This window comes from Sturnus vulgaris, chromosome 3, assembly GCF_052056855.1.
Source record: "Sturnus vulgaris isolate bStuVul1 chromosome 3, bStuVul1.hap1, whole genome shotgun sequence".
Taxonomy (NCBI): Eukaryota; Metazoa; Chordata; class Aves; order Passeriformes; family Sturnidae; genus Sturnus; species Sturnus vulgaris.
In genome coordinates, this window is record NC_142245.1 from 57,323,702 (window position 1) to 57,340,411 (window position 16,710).

Here is a 16,710-nt window from a genome sequence, read left to right on the forward strand (position 1 = left end):
TTCTTACTAGAGAAATGAAAAACTGTTTCTTCTTGAAAAGGTTCTGGCTGAGAATTTTTTTTTTTCATATCTAAATGAACACTCCCACAAATTTCAGGGAGAAGTGCCTGTGATATAACCTAAATTATTGTATTTTCCTGAGTCCTCCTTCTTACACAATAAAACTAGTCTTTGCTAAGCTGAGCTTTCTAAGCAGTGATGTCTAAAGCAACAAAATAGTTTACAGCTTTTAAATCATATTAGGTGAAAAGTGAAAAGTGCAGAGACAATGCTTTATCAGAAGTGTGCAGAGCTAATACTTTTATCAGAAGTAAGTAAGTGTTGGAGTGAACAGTGAAAACTACAGGAAGTACATGCAACCAAGACTAATTAATGGATACATTAAGATATGTGCTTTGTGCAACTGGGGTGTGTGAATGCAGAATAGGAAGGCACATCAGCCATTTTCAGTCTGGTTAGTAAATATATGAAATACAGCCATGCCAGGGGTCACAGATGTACTGCAAGACAGCAAGAAGGATGCAGATGTAAGTTCTCCAAACCCATCCTGAAAGTGGCTTCATTGCTTTTGCATTGTGCTTAGCTGTAACATATGGCAGTTCTCTTCTGGTGTTAGTCATGCCCACAGCTGAAGATATGCTCTTATGACAATCCTTGAACCTCACAATTTCATGACAGACATGCCTTAATGCTGCCATTCAGCACTTTCAGTGGGACTGCCTGACATGCCAAGAGGCTGGGCAGAAACTTGCTGCCTCAGGTGTTGCACTGAACTTGATTCCTCCAGATATCCACCTCTTTTTCTGCAGTTCCCTGTGTTTACCTATGATTAGCAATCCCTAATGGTGGGATATTATATCTTCTCACAAGGGCAGACAGTTTCCTTAATGTATTTTATTTGTACCATCTGGCTTTGTAGCTTTATCTGAGAAACATATGGGCAACTTCAGAACAAGTGAAATAAAACATGTGTGAGAGGCTGTGGAAACAATCTGCCACTCTTATTTGGCAGATCCCTCCCCCAAGTATGTGTCATTCAGGAGTGTAGCTGTCAAGTGAAACGGTGTCCCATGCAGCCCCAGGTGCCAGGCACCGAGCATATCTGTGCATGTCAGGAAATGTGGTATGAGGGTGTGCTGTGCAGCTGCTCCTGGATCAGCTGCTGGAGCAGCTTCTCTGTCCTGAGAGGGCACTGGGAAATGCAGGACTGACTGCTTTGGAAAGAGGAACAGGTGGGGGGAAACTGTTCGCTACTAGCAAAATTCAGCTTCCTCATAAATCCTTCTGAACTGATGCAGAAATGCTATCCAGACTTATTCCCTGAAGCCTATCTGTTATTAAACTCGGTGGGAATAGTTGTCTTTCAGCAATAGGCAAACAATTGCTGCAGTTCTGAGCTCTGTTTCTGAAAATGTCAGCATTCTGAGATGTCAGCAGCAGTGCAGAAACGCAGGATGAAACTCCCAGCTTGGTTCTCATCTCTCAGAAAGCTTGAAAGCCAAAAGTAGTGTTACAGTTCATACAGATGTCTTTGTTTACATATACATGCACTTATTACATTTGTACAAATGTACGAGTAATTGCCAAGACAGATGAGGGAACAAGGGTGAAAATAGTCCTTCACTATTTTGTTGGAAAAAGATTGTGGTTGAAGATGAAAAAAGTTTTGTAGACTTTCCCTTTCTAGCCAAGATTTGGCAGGGGCTGCCCTTGGGCCTGTAGTGATGGAGCTGGGTAGCACTGACCTCTTTTCTTCCTTTCCTGGGACAAGAAAACGCTCGAAATCCCTTAGCTTTGACTCCTGGGCGCTGCATGAGAAGTACTGTGGATTCTTTATACTGGTCTCAGGGACAGCAGCATCACCTGAATATCTTGCATTTCCTCAAGAGCCTCTGGCATCTTGACATTTATTCAGAGTTTGGTTGACCTCTGCCGCCTTTATGTATCTTTAAAGTTCATTCCTGTGCAACTGTCAATACATCTATTTTGTAGCTTTGAAATAAGAAGCTTTAGGGTGACTAAAAGGACGCTTGTTACTGTTCAGTCAAGTGTGGTTGTGATTTTAAAGACCTTGCTGTTTTCGGTTGACTTTTTATTAATATCATATCTATTTTCATCAACATCTTTAGAAAATACATTGCATTTTCTAACCACTTTACCTTGTGTTTCATGAAGCAAGCTATAAGGTAGAAATAGAAGTAGTTTTGGGATCAAAATTTATCCCAAAAAATATTCCCTGGAGCAAATTTTTATTTACCCTTCAATCCTTTATAATCATAAAATTAGATTTTCCCATAATGATTGAAGTGGTATTATCATAAAGCAGAAAGCAGACTTTGAGTTGTATAAAATATTTTTAATATGATACTAAAACAGAAGTAAGAAGTGCAGACGATATAAAACATATCAGTAATTGAGCACTGAGATTGAGGTTAAGTTCTAGAAGAGCTCCTAAGGAAATAAGGAGATGCAATGGGTCAGTTTAATTCCCTGCTGAAAAGAGACATGGCTGTTACCTAATTTGTTACATTATATGTGACATTCTGGATAGAGCTGCAGGAGTTGTAGCACCAGCTCGATTTCTGTTTGCCTATTATATGTCAGTGCAACAGTAAGGTAAGCCTAATGCAAACATTTCAGGGTGTCTTTTCCAGTTTAGGACCACACAAAACCCATTGTACTTTACCTTTTCAGTCCCATGCAAGAAGTAAGTCAATCACAACTTCAGGTGGGCTGCAGTAAGCTCGCTGTGCTAACTCCAAACAAGCTGCATTTTGTTTTCTAGTCCATGGCACGAGATACATGTAGGCTGCACAGATAGCATGAAAAGAAATTACAATGACTTACTTGCTGCATAAAAAGTCAATTTTATCCTCAGAAACCCTTGCCTTTCAAAGCTGTGTTTACAATGTAAAGCAACATTGTTTTCAGTCTCCTTAGGTGATTTTTTACTGTCAGGGGAATCAAAGGGCCCAGTGTAGCCTATTTGTTAATCCACAAAAATAGATTTTGCCGATCTGGAAACATAGCTCTGTTGTGGGCAGCAATGCTCTGCAGCAGCAGGAGATGGCTAGGGTGTGCCTCATAGGAAACTGTGACAATCAAACCTGGAGATGATGTAGTCACAAGTTTCATTGCTAACTAAGGAGAGTCAGAGTCTTCACTCTGAAATTAAAAAAAAATCGCTATGCCAATGACTTGTGCCAGCTGGTTGCTGGAAGCCCCAGGGATGAGCAGATGTCCCAGGAGGTTCTGCTGACCAGGAACATGCCAGGCAGCTTCTCTTTTCAGGAAGGCATGCTTCAGGGGTATTTCCCATGGTACCAGGTTGTGTAGACGACCAGTGCCTGGTCTTTCGGCCAAAAACATTATCTTTTTAAAAACAGAGTATCTCTACTGGCAGTCTCATACATATATTTGGTTAAATATATGGGATTTCCACCATGTTTGGCTGCTCATTTTATTTCATGTATTTCATGCTTTCCACTTTCTATCAAATTGTATCCTTTTGTTTCATAGACAATTTCCTTTGGTCTTTTCTTTTTCTCCCTGGTATTAAATCTGATTGTTTTTCTTCTAATTTTTTGTTTATGTTCACAATTCCAGTCATCTTTTTTTATATTTCTGTTCTCCTCTTTTCCTGTTTCTATGCCTGCATTCTCACAATTCTCTTTGCTCCCTTCTCTTTCCTGCTTTCTTTATTTTCTCACATTTCTTGAGAAAAGGAGGCTCAAGGGTGACCTTATCACTCTGCTCCCAAGTAAAAGTGATATCAGGAGATGAAATAGCCTCAAGTGGAATAGGAGGAGGTATAGACGGGACATTAGGGGAAAATTTCTTCACTGAAGGACTTGTCTACCATTGGAACAAGCTTTCCAGTGAAGTATTTGAGTCCATATCTCCGGAGGTTTTAAAAAGAGGTGTAGATGCAGTGCTTAGGGACATTGCATAGTGATTATAGACATAGTTTAGATTTGATACTGTTGGGTTAATGGTTGGACTCGATGATCTTAATGTTATTTTCCAACCCAAATGATTCTATGATTAATAATTTCTCATGTCTTCCTTCTTGATGTGATTGTTAGCACTACATTGTGGTGTTGCATTAATCTAATTTTCAGTGACATTTCCAGGCTTAAAATTTAAATAAAGCTAATTCATCTACTATGAATATAAATCTGGGATAGGAAATCTTTTGCATGAAAACCTGTAGAAACCCAGTCTTCAAATCCAACTTCTTTAGTTAAAGGCAAATGGTGAATTTACAATTAATCCACTCCCACTCATACATCCCACTTCATACTTCCCACTTTTCCTTTGCTATAAGGTCACCACAATAGTTTTGTCCCTGAATTTCACAGTCCTGGATCTAGAACCACTGCTTTTTGGATTTTTTTTCCCTATTCCTGACGAGTTGTTTAGTTTGTGAGTATTATATATTTTATTGGCTAATTGAAGAAGGCTTTTTTTATATCACATGGTAGTTGCACAATCTCTCAGTCAAAAAAATCAGAAACTTAGAGTTCATAAATTTGTTTAAAACTTACTTTGGAAGGCCCTTTACTAAAAGAAAAAGGCAAAATTCTAATTCTCCAACAAATACATTTTTCTTTCTCTTGAAAAAAAGCAAAACACTAGCAACAGTCAGGTAGATGTCAAGTTTAATACTGGTCGTCAGTTTTCTTGATGTCAATGATTTAAAGAGGACATTGCATTTCTATAGTTTTAGTGGGATCTCTAAAGGACTTAGCAAAGAGATGGTGGCCAAAAAAGCTGCATAATACAGCCTAAGCTCATGTGAATGACAAATCTGGGTGTCTGTGTTCTCTCAGAAACCCTCAAAGTCCTCATCTGACAGGAGTGAGATTAGCTGTCATCTTTAAATCATCGGAGGCTGAGATCAAGCAAGGCTCCTAATCTTAACAATTCTTTTCCTGCATATCTTGGTGTAGCCTTCAAGGTCAGAACCTGCAGCTACCGTGCTTGCTCCTAATACAGTGGTGAAGGAAGTTGCAAATGGATGGGCAGTGCAGGCTGGGCAATGGGGAGAGAAATCTGAGTCCTGCAGACAAAGGAACACAGATCTTCAGATATTCTATGTATTTTGCACGTGGAAAACAGAGTTGAAACCTCATCCAAGTACTGAGTAACAAATCAAAGCTTTTTTTCCTTCTATCAACGTTTCTTGTCACATTACCCTATACTGTTTTATACCTACTTATGATAGACAAGTCACTTACCACTTTTACTATACTATGTTTTATTATAAACTACCCAGCACGATGAGGCACAGTTGCACTTAAATTATTATATTTTTCAGCAACGCCTGTTTGGCACAGTGGGGATTGCTTTCTGATAGCCCAGGTTCATGCAAATGTCTTCTAGCAAACTCTACCCTTCACTTTGAGTGAGGGATGTTTGTGACAGAGCCCATTCCCAGGAAGGCCCCGAGCCACTGAGGGAAGGAAGAGGACTCACATGTCATTATATTAGGCTGAATAAGCTCTTCAAGACTTAATATTTATTGGCAAACTGTATTTCCAGTTTTGAAGTCTCCCATCTTAAAGGTGTGGGACTGGGCCAGGCTTTATATATCTGAATCATGGGTTTGAATTATAATAACTGTTCAAAATAAAATAAAAAGCAAATTTCCTGCTGCAGGGGTCAAGCCTGGCATGGATTTACTGTAACTCTTTTGTTGAAGGAATATTGAACTGAATATTCTTTATATCCTTGTGGCTGGAAATCATAGTAGTCTCTAGTACAGCAATTTCAAAGCATTTTGGTCAAGGTAAAATTTTGAGTACACATTCTCCATTTATTTATTTATAAATTATGTGCATGCACATTGTGCTATATACAATTCACACTGTAAATTGTACCAAAGAACTGGAATTTTAACAAGGATGATATAAAGACAGTAATAAGCACTATTTTCAATTTTAAAAATAATCTCTCTTTTTTATTAATGGCACAAAAATATTTTCTTCTTGCACCCCAAAGGATCACCTTGCACACTCCTTGAGTTTTATGCACATCCCCACACTTTGGAGACCACTGTTTTAATTGATGTGCTATAGTGAGTGTACTAAGAACCTTCTCAGTAGCAGTAATAAGAGTAGCAGTAACCCAGTATAATCTGTCCACAGACCAGAAACTTGATTTTAACATCACATTCACATGAATTTCTCAGTCTTTCAAATCGAATTCATCTTCTGCTTTGAGTCTTCTGGAATATATGTGGCTGGTTTGAGTTAAAAACACTCTTATTATGGTATTAGGAAGTGATGAAGTAACGTCAAATTCACATACATTTCAAGTCTTTCAAGTATAATTCGTCTTCTGCTTTGTGTATTCTGGAATATCTGTGGCTGGCTTGAGTTAAAAGCACTGTTATAATGGTATTAGGAAGTGATGAAGACTTGACCATAGCTGTCTGTTCACTTCCTTTTGAATAGAATCACAGAAATTAAATAAGAGAGTGTTTGTCATTTATTTAATTGTTTGGAAATGACTGTTTATTAAAAAGTACTGGAGGATGGCTGATGTATTTCCAGTATTGGCTTCAGTACTTGAATCAACATTGTAACCTAAAACACTGTTGCATTTAGACCTGAATTAATGATATATCCTTTATCTAGGATCCTAGCACAAATATTACCATTAATTCAAACTCATGAAATTAATTAATTAATCCAAGTTCTGAAAATATTTTAAATTTTTCTTTGAACTTCTGACTTTATATATTGATTTAAATCCTGTAAAGCATGGTTGGGTTTTTGTTTGTTTTTATGAAGGTCAAATATTTGAACACCACAATTTGGCCAGTAGCATAATATAGAAGGAGAGCAACCTCCTCCAGAAACTCCCCAAAAACTCCAATCTCAAAACTCTGCTTTTCCAGAAAAAAAAGCCCTTTAACATTAATGCCAAATAATTAAAATTGTAACCAATATATTTTTAAAGTCTACTCTTTTAAACTAATTTTTCTGTTTTCCATCCCTCAGAAAACCTGACGTGGAGTTCAGCTTATTATTTTTCTCACTGTAATGGCTGAATCTCGAAATACCTTCCCAAGGTGTAATGGTCTGGAGAGTGTCACAGCTGCCTTTAAGTATTATTAGGGAGTTGCTGAACCCCAGCATGTGGGAAAACATGGATAGCATTGAAGTTCATTGAAAATCCCTTTCCCGGTTAGAGCCAAGTAACAAGCAAACCATGTAAGTCACTGACATGTAACTGCTCTGATTATGCCACATTTCTGGCACAGTTAGTTTTTCCTTCCACAGTTTAAAACTATTAAAGGAGTAACCATACATTATCTCAGCCTTGCAACAGCAGCACTGCCCCTCACTTAAAGCCAGAAGTTATTATATTGCCAAATTGAGGAAATTTCCTTGTGATTCCATGGACAGGATGGACATTTATTCGTTCCTCTCTTGATTTTTGTCAGTGAAAAGATATTCATGCTTCTCTAGAGCCTCTTCAACAGCAAAAAGCCTGATCCTGCTTGTACTTAGGTAAAAAAGTTCCCACAGAGTTAATTGGAAAAGGAGAGTAGACCATGGTCAAGTATACAGACATCACAGCAGCACCTAGCTGGCAAGAAGATTAGCAAGCACATCTGTTCTGAACCATTAAAATGATATAAAGAAATTGCCTTTAACCACCTGCAGGACAGTAATTTCATATAATCATTACAGAGTCATTAAAAGTTAATGTAGAAAAAACACCACCGTGGGAAATGCAATCTTCTTCTATGTTCACTAGATACTCTAAAAATGTGAGCAGAGAGCACAGATGTCAGATGATTATGCCTTGTCTCCAGAATATATTGTCTCAAATATTTCCTTTGCCACAGATTAGACTACTTTCTACATTTTCAAGCCATACAGAGAATTTTCATGTTGGACATGACATGCACATGGGCAGCAGTATTTTGGAATCCTTTTGAGAAGATATTCTTGATTTCTGAAAGTGGTATAGGGATCTGAATTTCAGGTTTTGAAATCCTTTTATTCAAAACAGAAACACCAGGATGGGTATAAGTAATATGGACATAAAGAAAAATCTGTTAAAACTGAGAAGGGGACATAGTTACTCATGCTAAGATCAAAGCAAGACTGGAGAGAAAAAAATAATGGAGTTCAACAAAAGGAGCCTAATGTTTTAGATCAAAATAAGAGAAAGGCATTAAATGATGTGACAGAGAGCATTGTGGTTAAATACTGGATTCTTTTCTTATAATCCTTTGTTACATAGATAACATGAATGTGAAGGAACTATGAAGGGGACATTGAAAGAAGCAATATTACTTACAAATGCATTCATCTGCTCTGAGGGAGAGAAAGTTCTCGATGACAGACGGGGCTGGAAGACACATACAGAATAGCACTACCTGTTGACTTTGTTAAGACTTTGATGCTGTCCCTCACAACAGCCTTGTAAACAAACGATGGAAATACAAGCTCGGACAAAACCATTGGGATCAGGAAAGATCCATGCACACGAGGAAGATAGTATACGATGTAAAATCACCATAATGCAAAGCTACATTGTGTGGAACATTTTCCTTAATGAATGAAAGAATAGAAAATCTTATTAATTGCCAACAGGATTAGAGGCAAAGGGGCTGCATGCATTTGGAAGGAAAAAAAGGAATGAGAAATTAACTTGGCAGATTGGAGGAAAGGTTTGAAATCAAGAGTATGTAATTTAAGTGGCTCTGGATATTGTAATGATTTAATTTAAAAAGCACATAATATTGAGATGTGTAAGGGAGTAAATTCTAGCTATAAAAATATGTAGTATGAAAAATGTGTGAAGCAGTCTTTTAAATCCATCAACATGCCCTTGGGTTATTTTTTCTTTACTTCAAGAAAGATTTATCAGAGGTGTAATCTCTACTAAAAAAACCCCACCAAAGACCAAAAAACAAACAAACAAAAACAAAGAAAGAAACAAAGAAACAAAAACCCACAAACAACGAAACCAAAACAAACCAACCAATCAAACAACAACAAAACAAAAAACAAAGAAACAAAAAAGCAGAGCAAAAAGTGTGGTCAGAAATGTTGAAAATATAATTGACAGAAAAAACAAGGAGACCTCGTATGGAGAAAACAGAAGGGTGACATATTTACCATCGACAAAACACAATCTATGAGGTTTAAATGATGATAATTATGAAAAATTCAAATGCTCTAAGATGTTCCCCACATCTACTGAGGAGGGTACAAGAAAGAATACCTCAATTGCAGCAAATAATGGTGAGGTTGGCTATTAGGGAAACAATCCGTAAGTATAGTGGCGTAACAACAGGTGGTTGACAGAAAAGTTTTGAATCTCCCATAACTGGAATTTTTAAGACATTGTTTTGTCAAATATCAGTCAGGGAAATACTGATGTAATTGACTCCTCATTTAGTCAGAATCATGGCTGATGTCTCAGGACCCTTTGTCTACCATCCTATGGTGTGGCAACTGCCTGGAGTTTTGGAGTAAAGTAATTTGTCCAATCCATAACTAAATTCAGAGGAACACAATTTTTCTACGGCTGTTGAAAAGCAGGGAGGACTGGAGTGAGAGGAGGAGTGGAAGGAGGGTTGGAAATGGTCTGGAAAGCAGAGTGCTATATAATCAAAAAGATAATTTTAAAGTGAGTCATTTAAAATATGTCATTAAAGGTAAAGCTACAAATGCAATAAAATAACCAAAGGAAATAGACACTTCTGTAGCAAAAATATGGCCTTATGTCATTTAAATACACAAGCAAAAAGCCAATCAAGTATTCTGTGTAGCCACTGAGGGATATACAGAAAGTGGGAAGTAAGTTAATGACGTTAGTATTGCTCTGAGCCTGAATAAATTCTCTGCTTTCGTCTTCATGAAATAAGCCAAAGGTCAGATTCTGAGGATTGGGATATTTTCCCAAGTGGGAGGGAAGGGAATAGAAGCGTTGAAAGACTTTATGAGTACATCAAAGCAGAGAGGCAATTAGAGCTGATAAAAGTTCACATAGAAGCAGATAGAGATAAATTGCATCCCAGATTTATTTTAACCTAGCAAGTTGTAGAAAGATGTAGAGGTTTCCAGCTCATAAGCTCTAAGAAAGGATAATACATATACAGGATTCAAGAGAACAGAGATTCAAGAGTCAAATTGGGGCAGCCATGACACTGAGTTTATTTATTTGATGACTTATGTTTTTGTTTATTTATTGTCTCAACAACACACAAGGGAAAGACTTTATAATGAGATTCAGTGAAGTGAGTTATACATTGACAAAGGAATGAGGTAACAGTAAGCATTGATCTGAAATCAACACTGTGGTGTTTTCAAAGTAATTTGCACTTTACAGTCTCAGGTGTTAGCTGCTACTGAAGTTTTTTCTTATTATTTCATACTTCAATCAAATATTTCTGAGTTATTTGCTGTAGAATTATGACAGAATATAATTCACTGATATTCTGTTATGATGATCTCAAATATAATTTGTTCGTGTCATTTTAGCTGTCTTGAGTGAATGAGTTAAATAACATTAGCTGTCTACTTCATTCTGCTTTAGCTTTGCTCAGCTGGACCACATTACACGGAATATTTCTGTGTTCTTAGTAAACCAAAACCAGTGAGAACAGTTAAGAGGAGAGAGTTAACAAGAGGTGTGCGATCTCCCGGATGAGTTAGTGTACTGCCGAATGCATTCAGTAGGGGGGGACTGCTCTGGTATAGAGAAAGAAACTGTAGGAAACCTATAGCATCTACTGACATCTTTATACTTATATGTATAGACGCTTGTTCTCTTTAAGTGAGGGGCTTCCCGTATAGCTCACAAATGTGTTTCATACTTCCAGTATTATTCATAATTTTTTGTCATTCTTCTTCCTCCTCTCTGGCACCCTATAACCTACTGGAAACAGCTTTGCAGAAGAAAGTTGTAAAGTGAGTTTCTTTGAACAATAAAAAGACATGGTTCATCAGATGTTTAGATCCAGTTATATGTTTAACCACAAAATATTTGCAAAAGTATAATCATTAACTAACAGGTCTTCTAAATATGTTTAAAAAATCCCCAAAATATCAAAACCTAAAGAACATTGGCATCTCAGTCAAAATCTGCCTTGTAATGCATAAGCAGTTAGTTTAAGTTTAGTAACAGAAGTAGACAGCAAGATGAAAAAATCTGCATAGGAGATCCCTTTTCCACAAAACTGTTACAGTACACCAGAAAGCAGTTTCCAGTGAAAATGGGAAAAGAAAATATAAAAGCCGAGGAAAATTAATCTCTCTGTCACAAATTGCTTCTGACAACCCTTGCATGTGAAAAGATGGCTCTGGTTAGAATTGATAGTATTCAGTCAGCTCTTGTGTTTTCAGAAGTGCTAGTAAAAATTCATAATCGAGAAAAAATTACTTTTTAAGCATTATCTTTTCAGGAGATAAAATATCAAGTATATTTAATGTTGAAAAAAGGATGCAAAAAAACCCTTTATATAAATATGATACATGTGATTATGAAAAATACGTGTTAAAATGAGCTTTAAAATACTGAAATGCTCTTTGTGTGTGGCTTACTGGAAAAACATTTCCATTTAAAATGCAACTTTTAAACAAATAAAAAAAATATTTTATCCAGAATAGTGTTTTGAAGTTGTTTAAATGTGTCTTATAGTTTTCAAAAGACATTTTTGCTAGACTTGTAATCACTCCTAGTTGTAGGCATTTGAACTGCGTTTATTGAAAGTGTGGTTTTAACAGAAAACATAAGTAACAACAAATACAAGGAATAAATACGAGGTTTTACAAGGAAATTGAAATACGTGAAACCTAGTGTGGAGGAATTTAATTTTTAATTCTGAATATCAAATACAATTCCTGTATTAATCCATTGGGCTTTTATTAGATGAAATTACAGCCCTTTACACTCAGAGAGTTTAGCAGTTTCAGGGTTTTTCTGTAGCAGTTGCAAGTCATCTTTAGACATGGAAAATGACCCATGTTCCCTTAATCTATACTGAGAATATGTGCACAAAATGAACTATCCTTATGGATTAGCTGCTAAATTAAGTGCTTTAGTAAGCAATTTAGTATTTTAGTAAGTGCAGTGCCTTGTATCTCAAACCCTGCTGCAGCCATTGGCTGAGGAACAGCCAATTTTATGGAATTGTATGGATTATTGTATCTTTCCTTGCAGCTAGAGGAGTGGGGCTGGGTCACAGGACGTGTCTCCATTGTGTTGACACCATGCACTGTTCTGCAGGACCTGTCCACCTGTAACTCTAGGTCAAGCAGTAAGGATTTTTGGGAGAACATTTTCCACCTCTTAATATGTTTTATATGTAAAAGGCTGGTACCCAGCAACTAAAACAATGGATTGATGAGTGAGGGTATTGGATTTAATTTCTGGCTTTGTGGAGATATCAAATATGTTGCCTATATTCTCTACAGCATAGTTTCTCCTCCTCTGTCAGATGAATTTAATGATTCTAGCTCTGCTTCCCAGGAGTGTTCTTGATGAGCTTTAATTAATATCTTTAAAGTGTTCTGAGCTGCTTACCTATGCACTGTAATATCACTATGAAATATGATTAGATTTCAGAAACAATGACTAACCCAAAGGTTAATAATAACAAGATTAATAGTGTATTGAATTTTATGTCATCTGTTAGAAGCTTACGTGTCAGATATTATGGTTTATACTTGTACCTGCCTAGAGGAAAAGAGTTTTTGACTGAAGACTTTTTTCCTCTCTATTTTTACATATCATATCTAAAGCAGTTCTGGTAAAAAGTCTCTGTTCTTTTCAGAGATTGCAGCAATCATCAGAGAGTTTCTTTTTATAAGTAACATCACTGAGGTAGTGACCAAAAAAAACTCCTGATCCAACACAGAAAAAGTGAATTTCATGCTACTCACAAAACCTTGGGTCAATTAAGGCCTTCTTCCAACTTACTCGGGCAAGTTTACTCAGTACTGTTCTCATTGTTTACAAAATTAAAATCTAATTGTGCAGCTTCCGTCAAATTCTCAGTTTGAGACTGATTCGGATCAATTTTGGCCAAAAATCTTTGTCACCTGACAGCCATCCAGGACAGTGCTGAAGGTGTTTTGATTGCCATGGTCTTGCACTTCTGGTTTCAGAGCACTACTGGTCACACTTGTGCTAAATCCTCCCTCTCAGTACTCTCTCAGATGTTACAAGAAGTCACAGAAAGAAAACCAATCTTGTAATGTTTTGAATAAAGGGAAGCACACTGTTGGATCAGTACTGAAAGTCTTCTGCTTCCACTGCTGTTCTCTGACTGAAAAAATAAGGCTTTTAGTAAGATTATATGGAACTGGACATCCAAAAATTGCTGGCAGTGAGTGCCAGTGTTTCTTGTACACAGTAAGACTCTCAACAGAGCACCTGCAAACCTTGCATGTGCTGACCAAAGCAGTTCCTAATCTACGCCATCCTGATTCAGCAGGATATCTCAAAGGCCAGGTTTCTGAACACTATTAGGATTGATTTTCTTCCTTTTTTTTTTTAATATTTTTTATATTCCAGAATACAGATGCCAGTACAATTCCCTTTTTTAAAAATAATCTGTACCTTTATTCAAAACCCATGAAATAAAGATTTTGTAAGCATACTGAGAATCCATGCTTCTCCCAGCCTCATTCATTTTTGCTGGTTTTCTGGCATCATGAAGGGGTTTTTTTGCCCATTTGTAATTAGGTATTTTTAACAGAATGGCTTGAGAACATTCCTTTCTTGCCATTTTCTGAATGCATCCCTTTGGTTAACGCAATTTACTAGAAAGATGAGCTTGAATCTGCTCTGGCAGTAGCTGACATTTGTAGAGTGTTGCCAAAGGGGGAATGTTACCACTCCTTGGGGATGTAGGATAAATAATGGTATTCTGATGTGTAGGTGAGTTCAAAGACCAGTTCCAGTCCAACACACATTGGTGCAACAGGCAGCAGCACCTCTGCTCTGGATATTTATGAGATGAGAGCATCAAATCTGTTGCAGCTGGAGGGGCTTCTGTATTCTTCCAGTATCAGAATTCTAGACATGAGGAAATGTAATAGTTTGAAATGGCTCTTTTCTCTGCCTCTCTCCTTTATTTTTTTTTAATGACTACTTCCTTATGTACACCTTTTTGCTCAAATAGCAACAAAATGCTGAGACTTAAGTCTAAAATTAAAAACTACTGAATAATACAGTGAGCTCCCTATTTGCCAGCATTGTTTCAGTTTCATCCAGTCTTAATTGCCTTACAAATAGTCTTCTGAATATTTAAATAAGATTTGATGTACTCAATTAATTTTACTTTTGCTTTCTGTATTGTTTAAATAACTGTGGATAATACATAATTATTATACAAATTATGATACATTGTATATGCATGTAATAATTCCTGCTGATGACCATTCTAAACGTACAATATTTTACTCTCACTCTTACTTATTTTTCCCTCTTACAATGAAAAACATAAGACACCCTTTATTTTATCATGTTTTCAGCTAAAGCATTCATTTCACATCAGACTTTCAGTGCCTATTGATAATTTCATTGCTTGTTTTTAATTAATATTATATGCCACTCAGCTTACGACATTCAAAGTAAATGTTAAACCTCTGGCAGAAAAGAAACCAATTGGCACTTTATGTGCTGCAATAAAATGGCAGGCAACAGTTGGTCTTGTTCGGGAAAACAAGTGTTTTGCTGGGAAAATGGGGCACAATGATCACCTCTCCTAACCCTGAGAGCCTCTTAAGAGTCACAGGGCTTAGGACACTGACCTCAGGGAGCTAAAAAGAAAGAAGGTCCAACGTACTTGTGGGGACAGCAGCATTGCTGCACTACTGCTTTATCCCTGGGATAAACCGGACTGCAGGACTCAGACTCTCATTGCTCAGGACCTGCAGATGACTTATGAGATACACTTTGGCCTCTCCTGAAACAGATGTCAGTCTTTTTAACAGGAAATTATTTTGATGGATATTCAAGCAGTATTATTATATATCATTGTTTTCTGATGTATAACTGAACATCATACAAATTCAACTCAGTGATTATTATTGCTGTTATGACCTGTCATTTTCTCAGGTTGTACCAATTAACGGTGAGGTGCATCTATCATGAAGGTGTAAGAAGGAACAAGGATTTATTGTATGGCTCACTCAGGCTGCCTTTGTGTCTTTGTCATTCGGCCACACTTCTCTGTTTTCTGGAACATATGCATGCATCTGTAGGAAATAATAAAGGTACACCCTGCCAAATACACCCACCAGGATTTGTAGATTGTTGAGATCCTGTGCAGGGAATAGAACATTAGAAATGCTGTAGACATTCTGCCCTGGTAGGGTCCATGAAAGCTGCCTTGTCCCCATCACTGCCACCGCCTTGACAATGAGCACGTCTCCTCGAAACGCGTGATCAGTCCGAGAACCAGTTTACATCAAGCTCCCTAATCTTTTGTAGTGTCACCAGTCACCACAAACAATAGGGTTTGATTGAGATTTCTTCTCTTCTGAAGGAATCAAATTGCAGTTTTGTCTCCCATGAAATAAGGCTCAGTGGTTTGTGATTAAGATATAATATATATCATCATTTGTTTCCTTGTTTGCATGCCTATATATGTATGATGTGCTCAGCCAACATTGTGATAAATAGATTTCTTTCAAGAAAAATCTCTTGTGCTTTGAGGTCATATCTCCTTACATTATTTTCTGGCAACTGGAATTAACAATATCTATTGCGTAAAGTTTAATATTAAGAATCACTTCCATATTGTTAGTGACTGGCAGGTAACACTTTTTCAGAAGGAAATCTTATTTCCATGGAAATATTTTTTCTAGCTTTTCTGGGCATGTACAGCTCATGACAGAGAATATACTAAAGGATGTACAGTTGCAAAACGGAGGTGTAATGGTGTTAATAAGATTTCAATAGGCTGAGGGGTTTTTTGTTTTGTTACAACTCACCATGACACAGACCAAAATATTTTTGCATATCTTACAATTAATGCAAAATGGCATAGTAACACCTTGTCAGGGTTCTGATTTGGGTATAGAACCAACCATGTTCAAATAATTCATCATTTCACAAATATCTAAAAAAATGACTGTGTGATACCTTTTCTTCTAGGATAAAATAGGCAGGGGAGTTGAATAAGATGATCTTTAAAGGTCTCTTCGAACACAAACCATTCTTTAATTCTGTGATTCTATTAATTTAAGGTTATTTTTGTATGAAGGTAATATACATCTTTATATTAAAACACAAGTACTCCACCCACTCAAATAATACACAAAACAATACACAAAAAAAACTATATCAGATATTAATTCTGGAAGGGATATATACACTTAACTTTATCTCAATTCTAATGAAAGTGAGAGAGAAGAAATACATTTCCTTTTCCCAGTTGAAACTGAGACGGATTTCCCATATCAAACTAAATATCAGAGTTCAGCTATCAATAGTGCCACTCCAATTTGTTCTTTGACTTTTTAATATACCTTCCACTTACAGTGTGAACACCACCAACGTGCTGAATGTACAAAAGCAATTAGTTATGAATTACATAATCATGTTTTTTACTATTATTATTCCAAATAATGGCACAGACATTGAAAAGGTAAAAAGAATCATGGTTCCTTCCCCAGCTGACTATGTATTAAAAAGCTGAATTCCATTTTATGTGTACAAATCCATTTT

At 36.8% G+C, this 16,710-nt stretch overlaps 1 long non-coding RNA gene across 28 annotated transcripts in view; it reads left to right on the forward strand.

Moving 5' to 3' along the window:
* Positions 1-16,710, forward strand: part of LOC148224359 (uncharacterized) — a 134,322-nt gene that overhangs the window by 67,517 nt on the left and 50,095 nt on the right. The window lies entirely within an intron of this gene.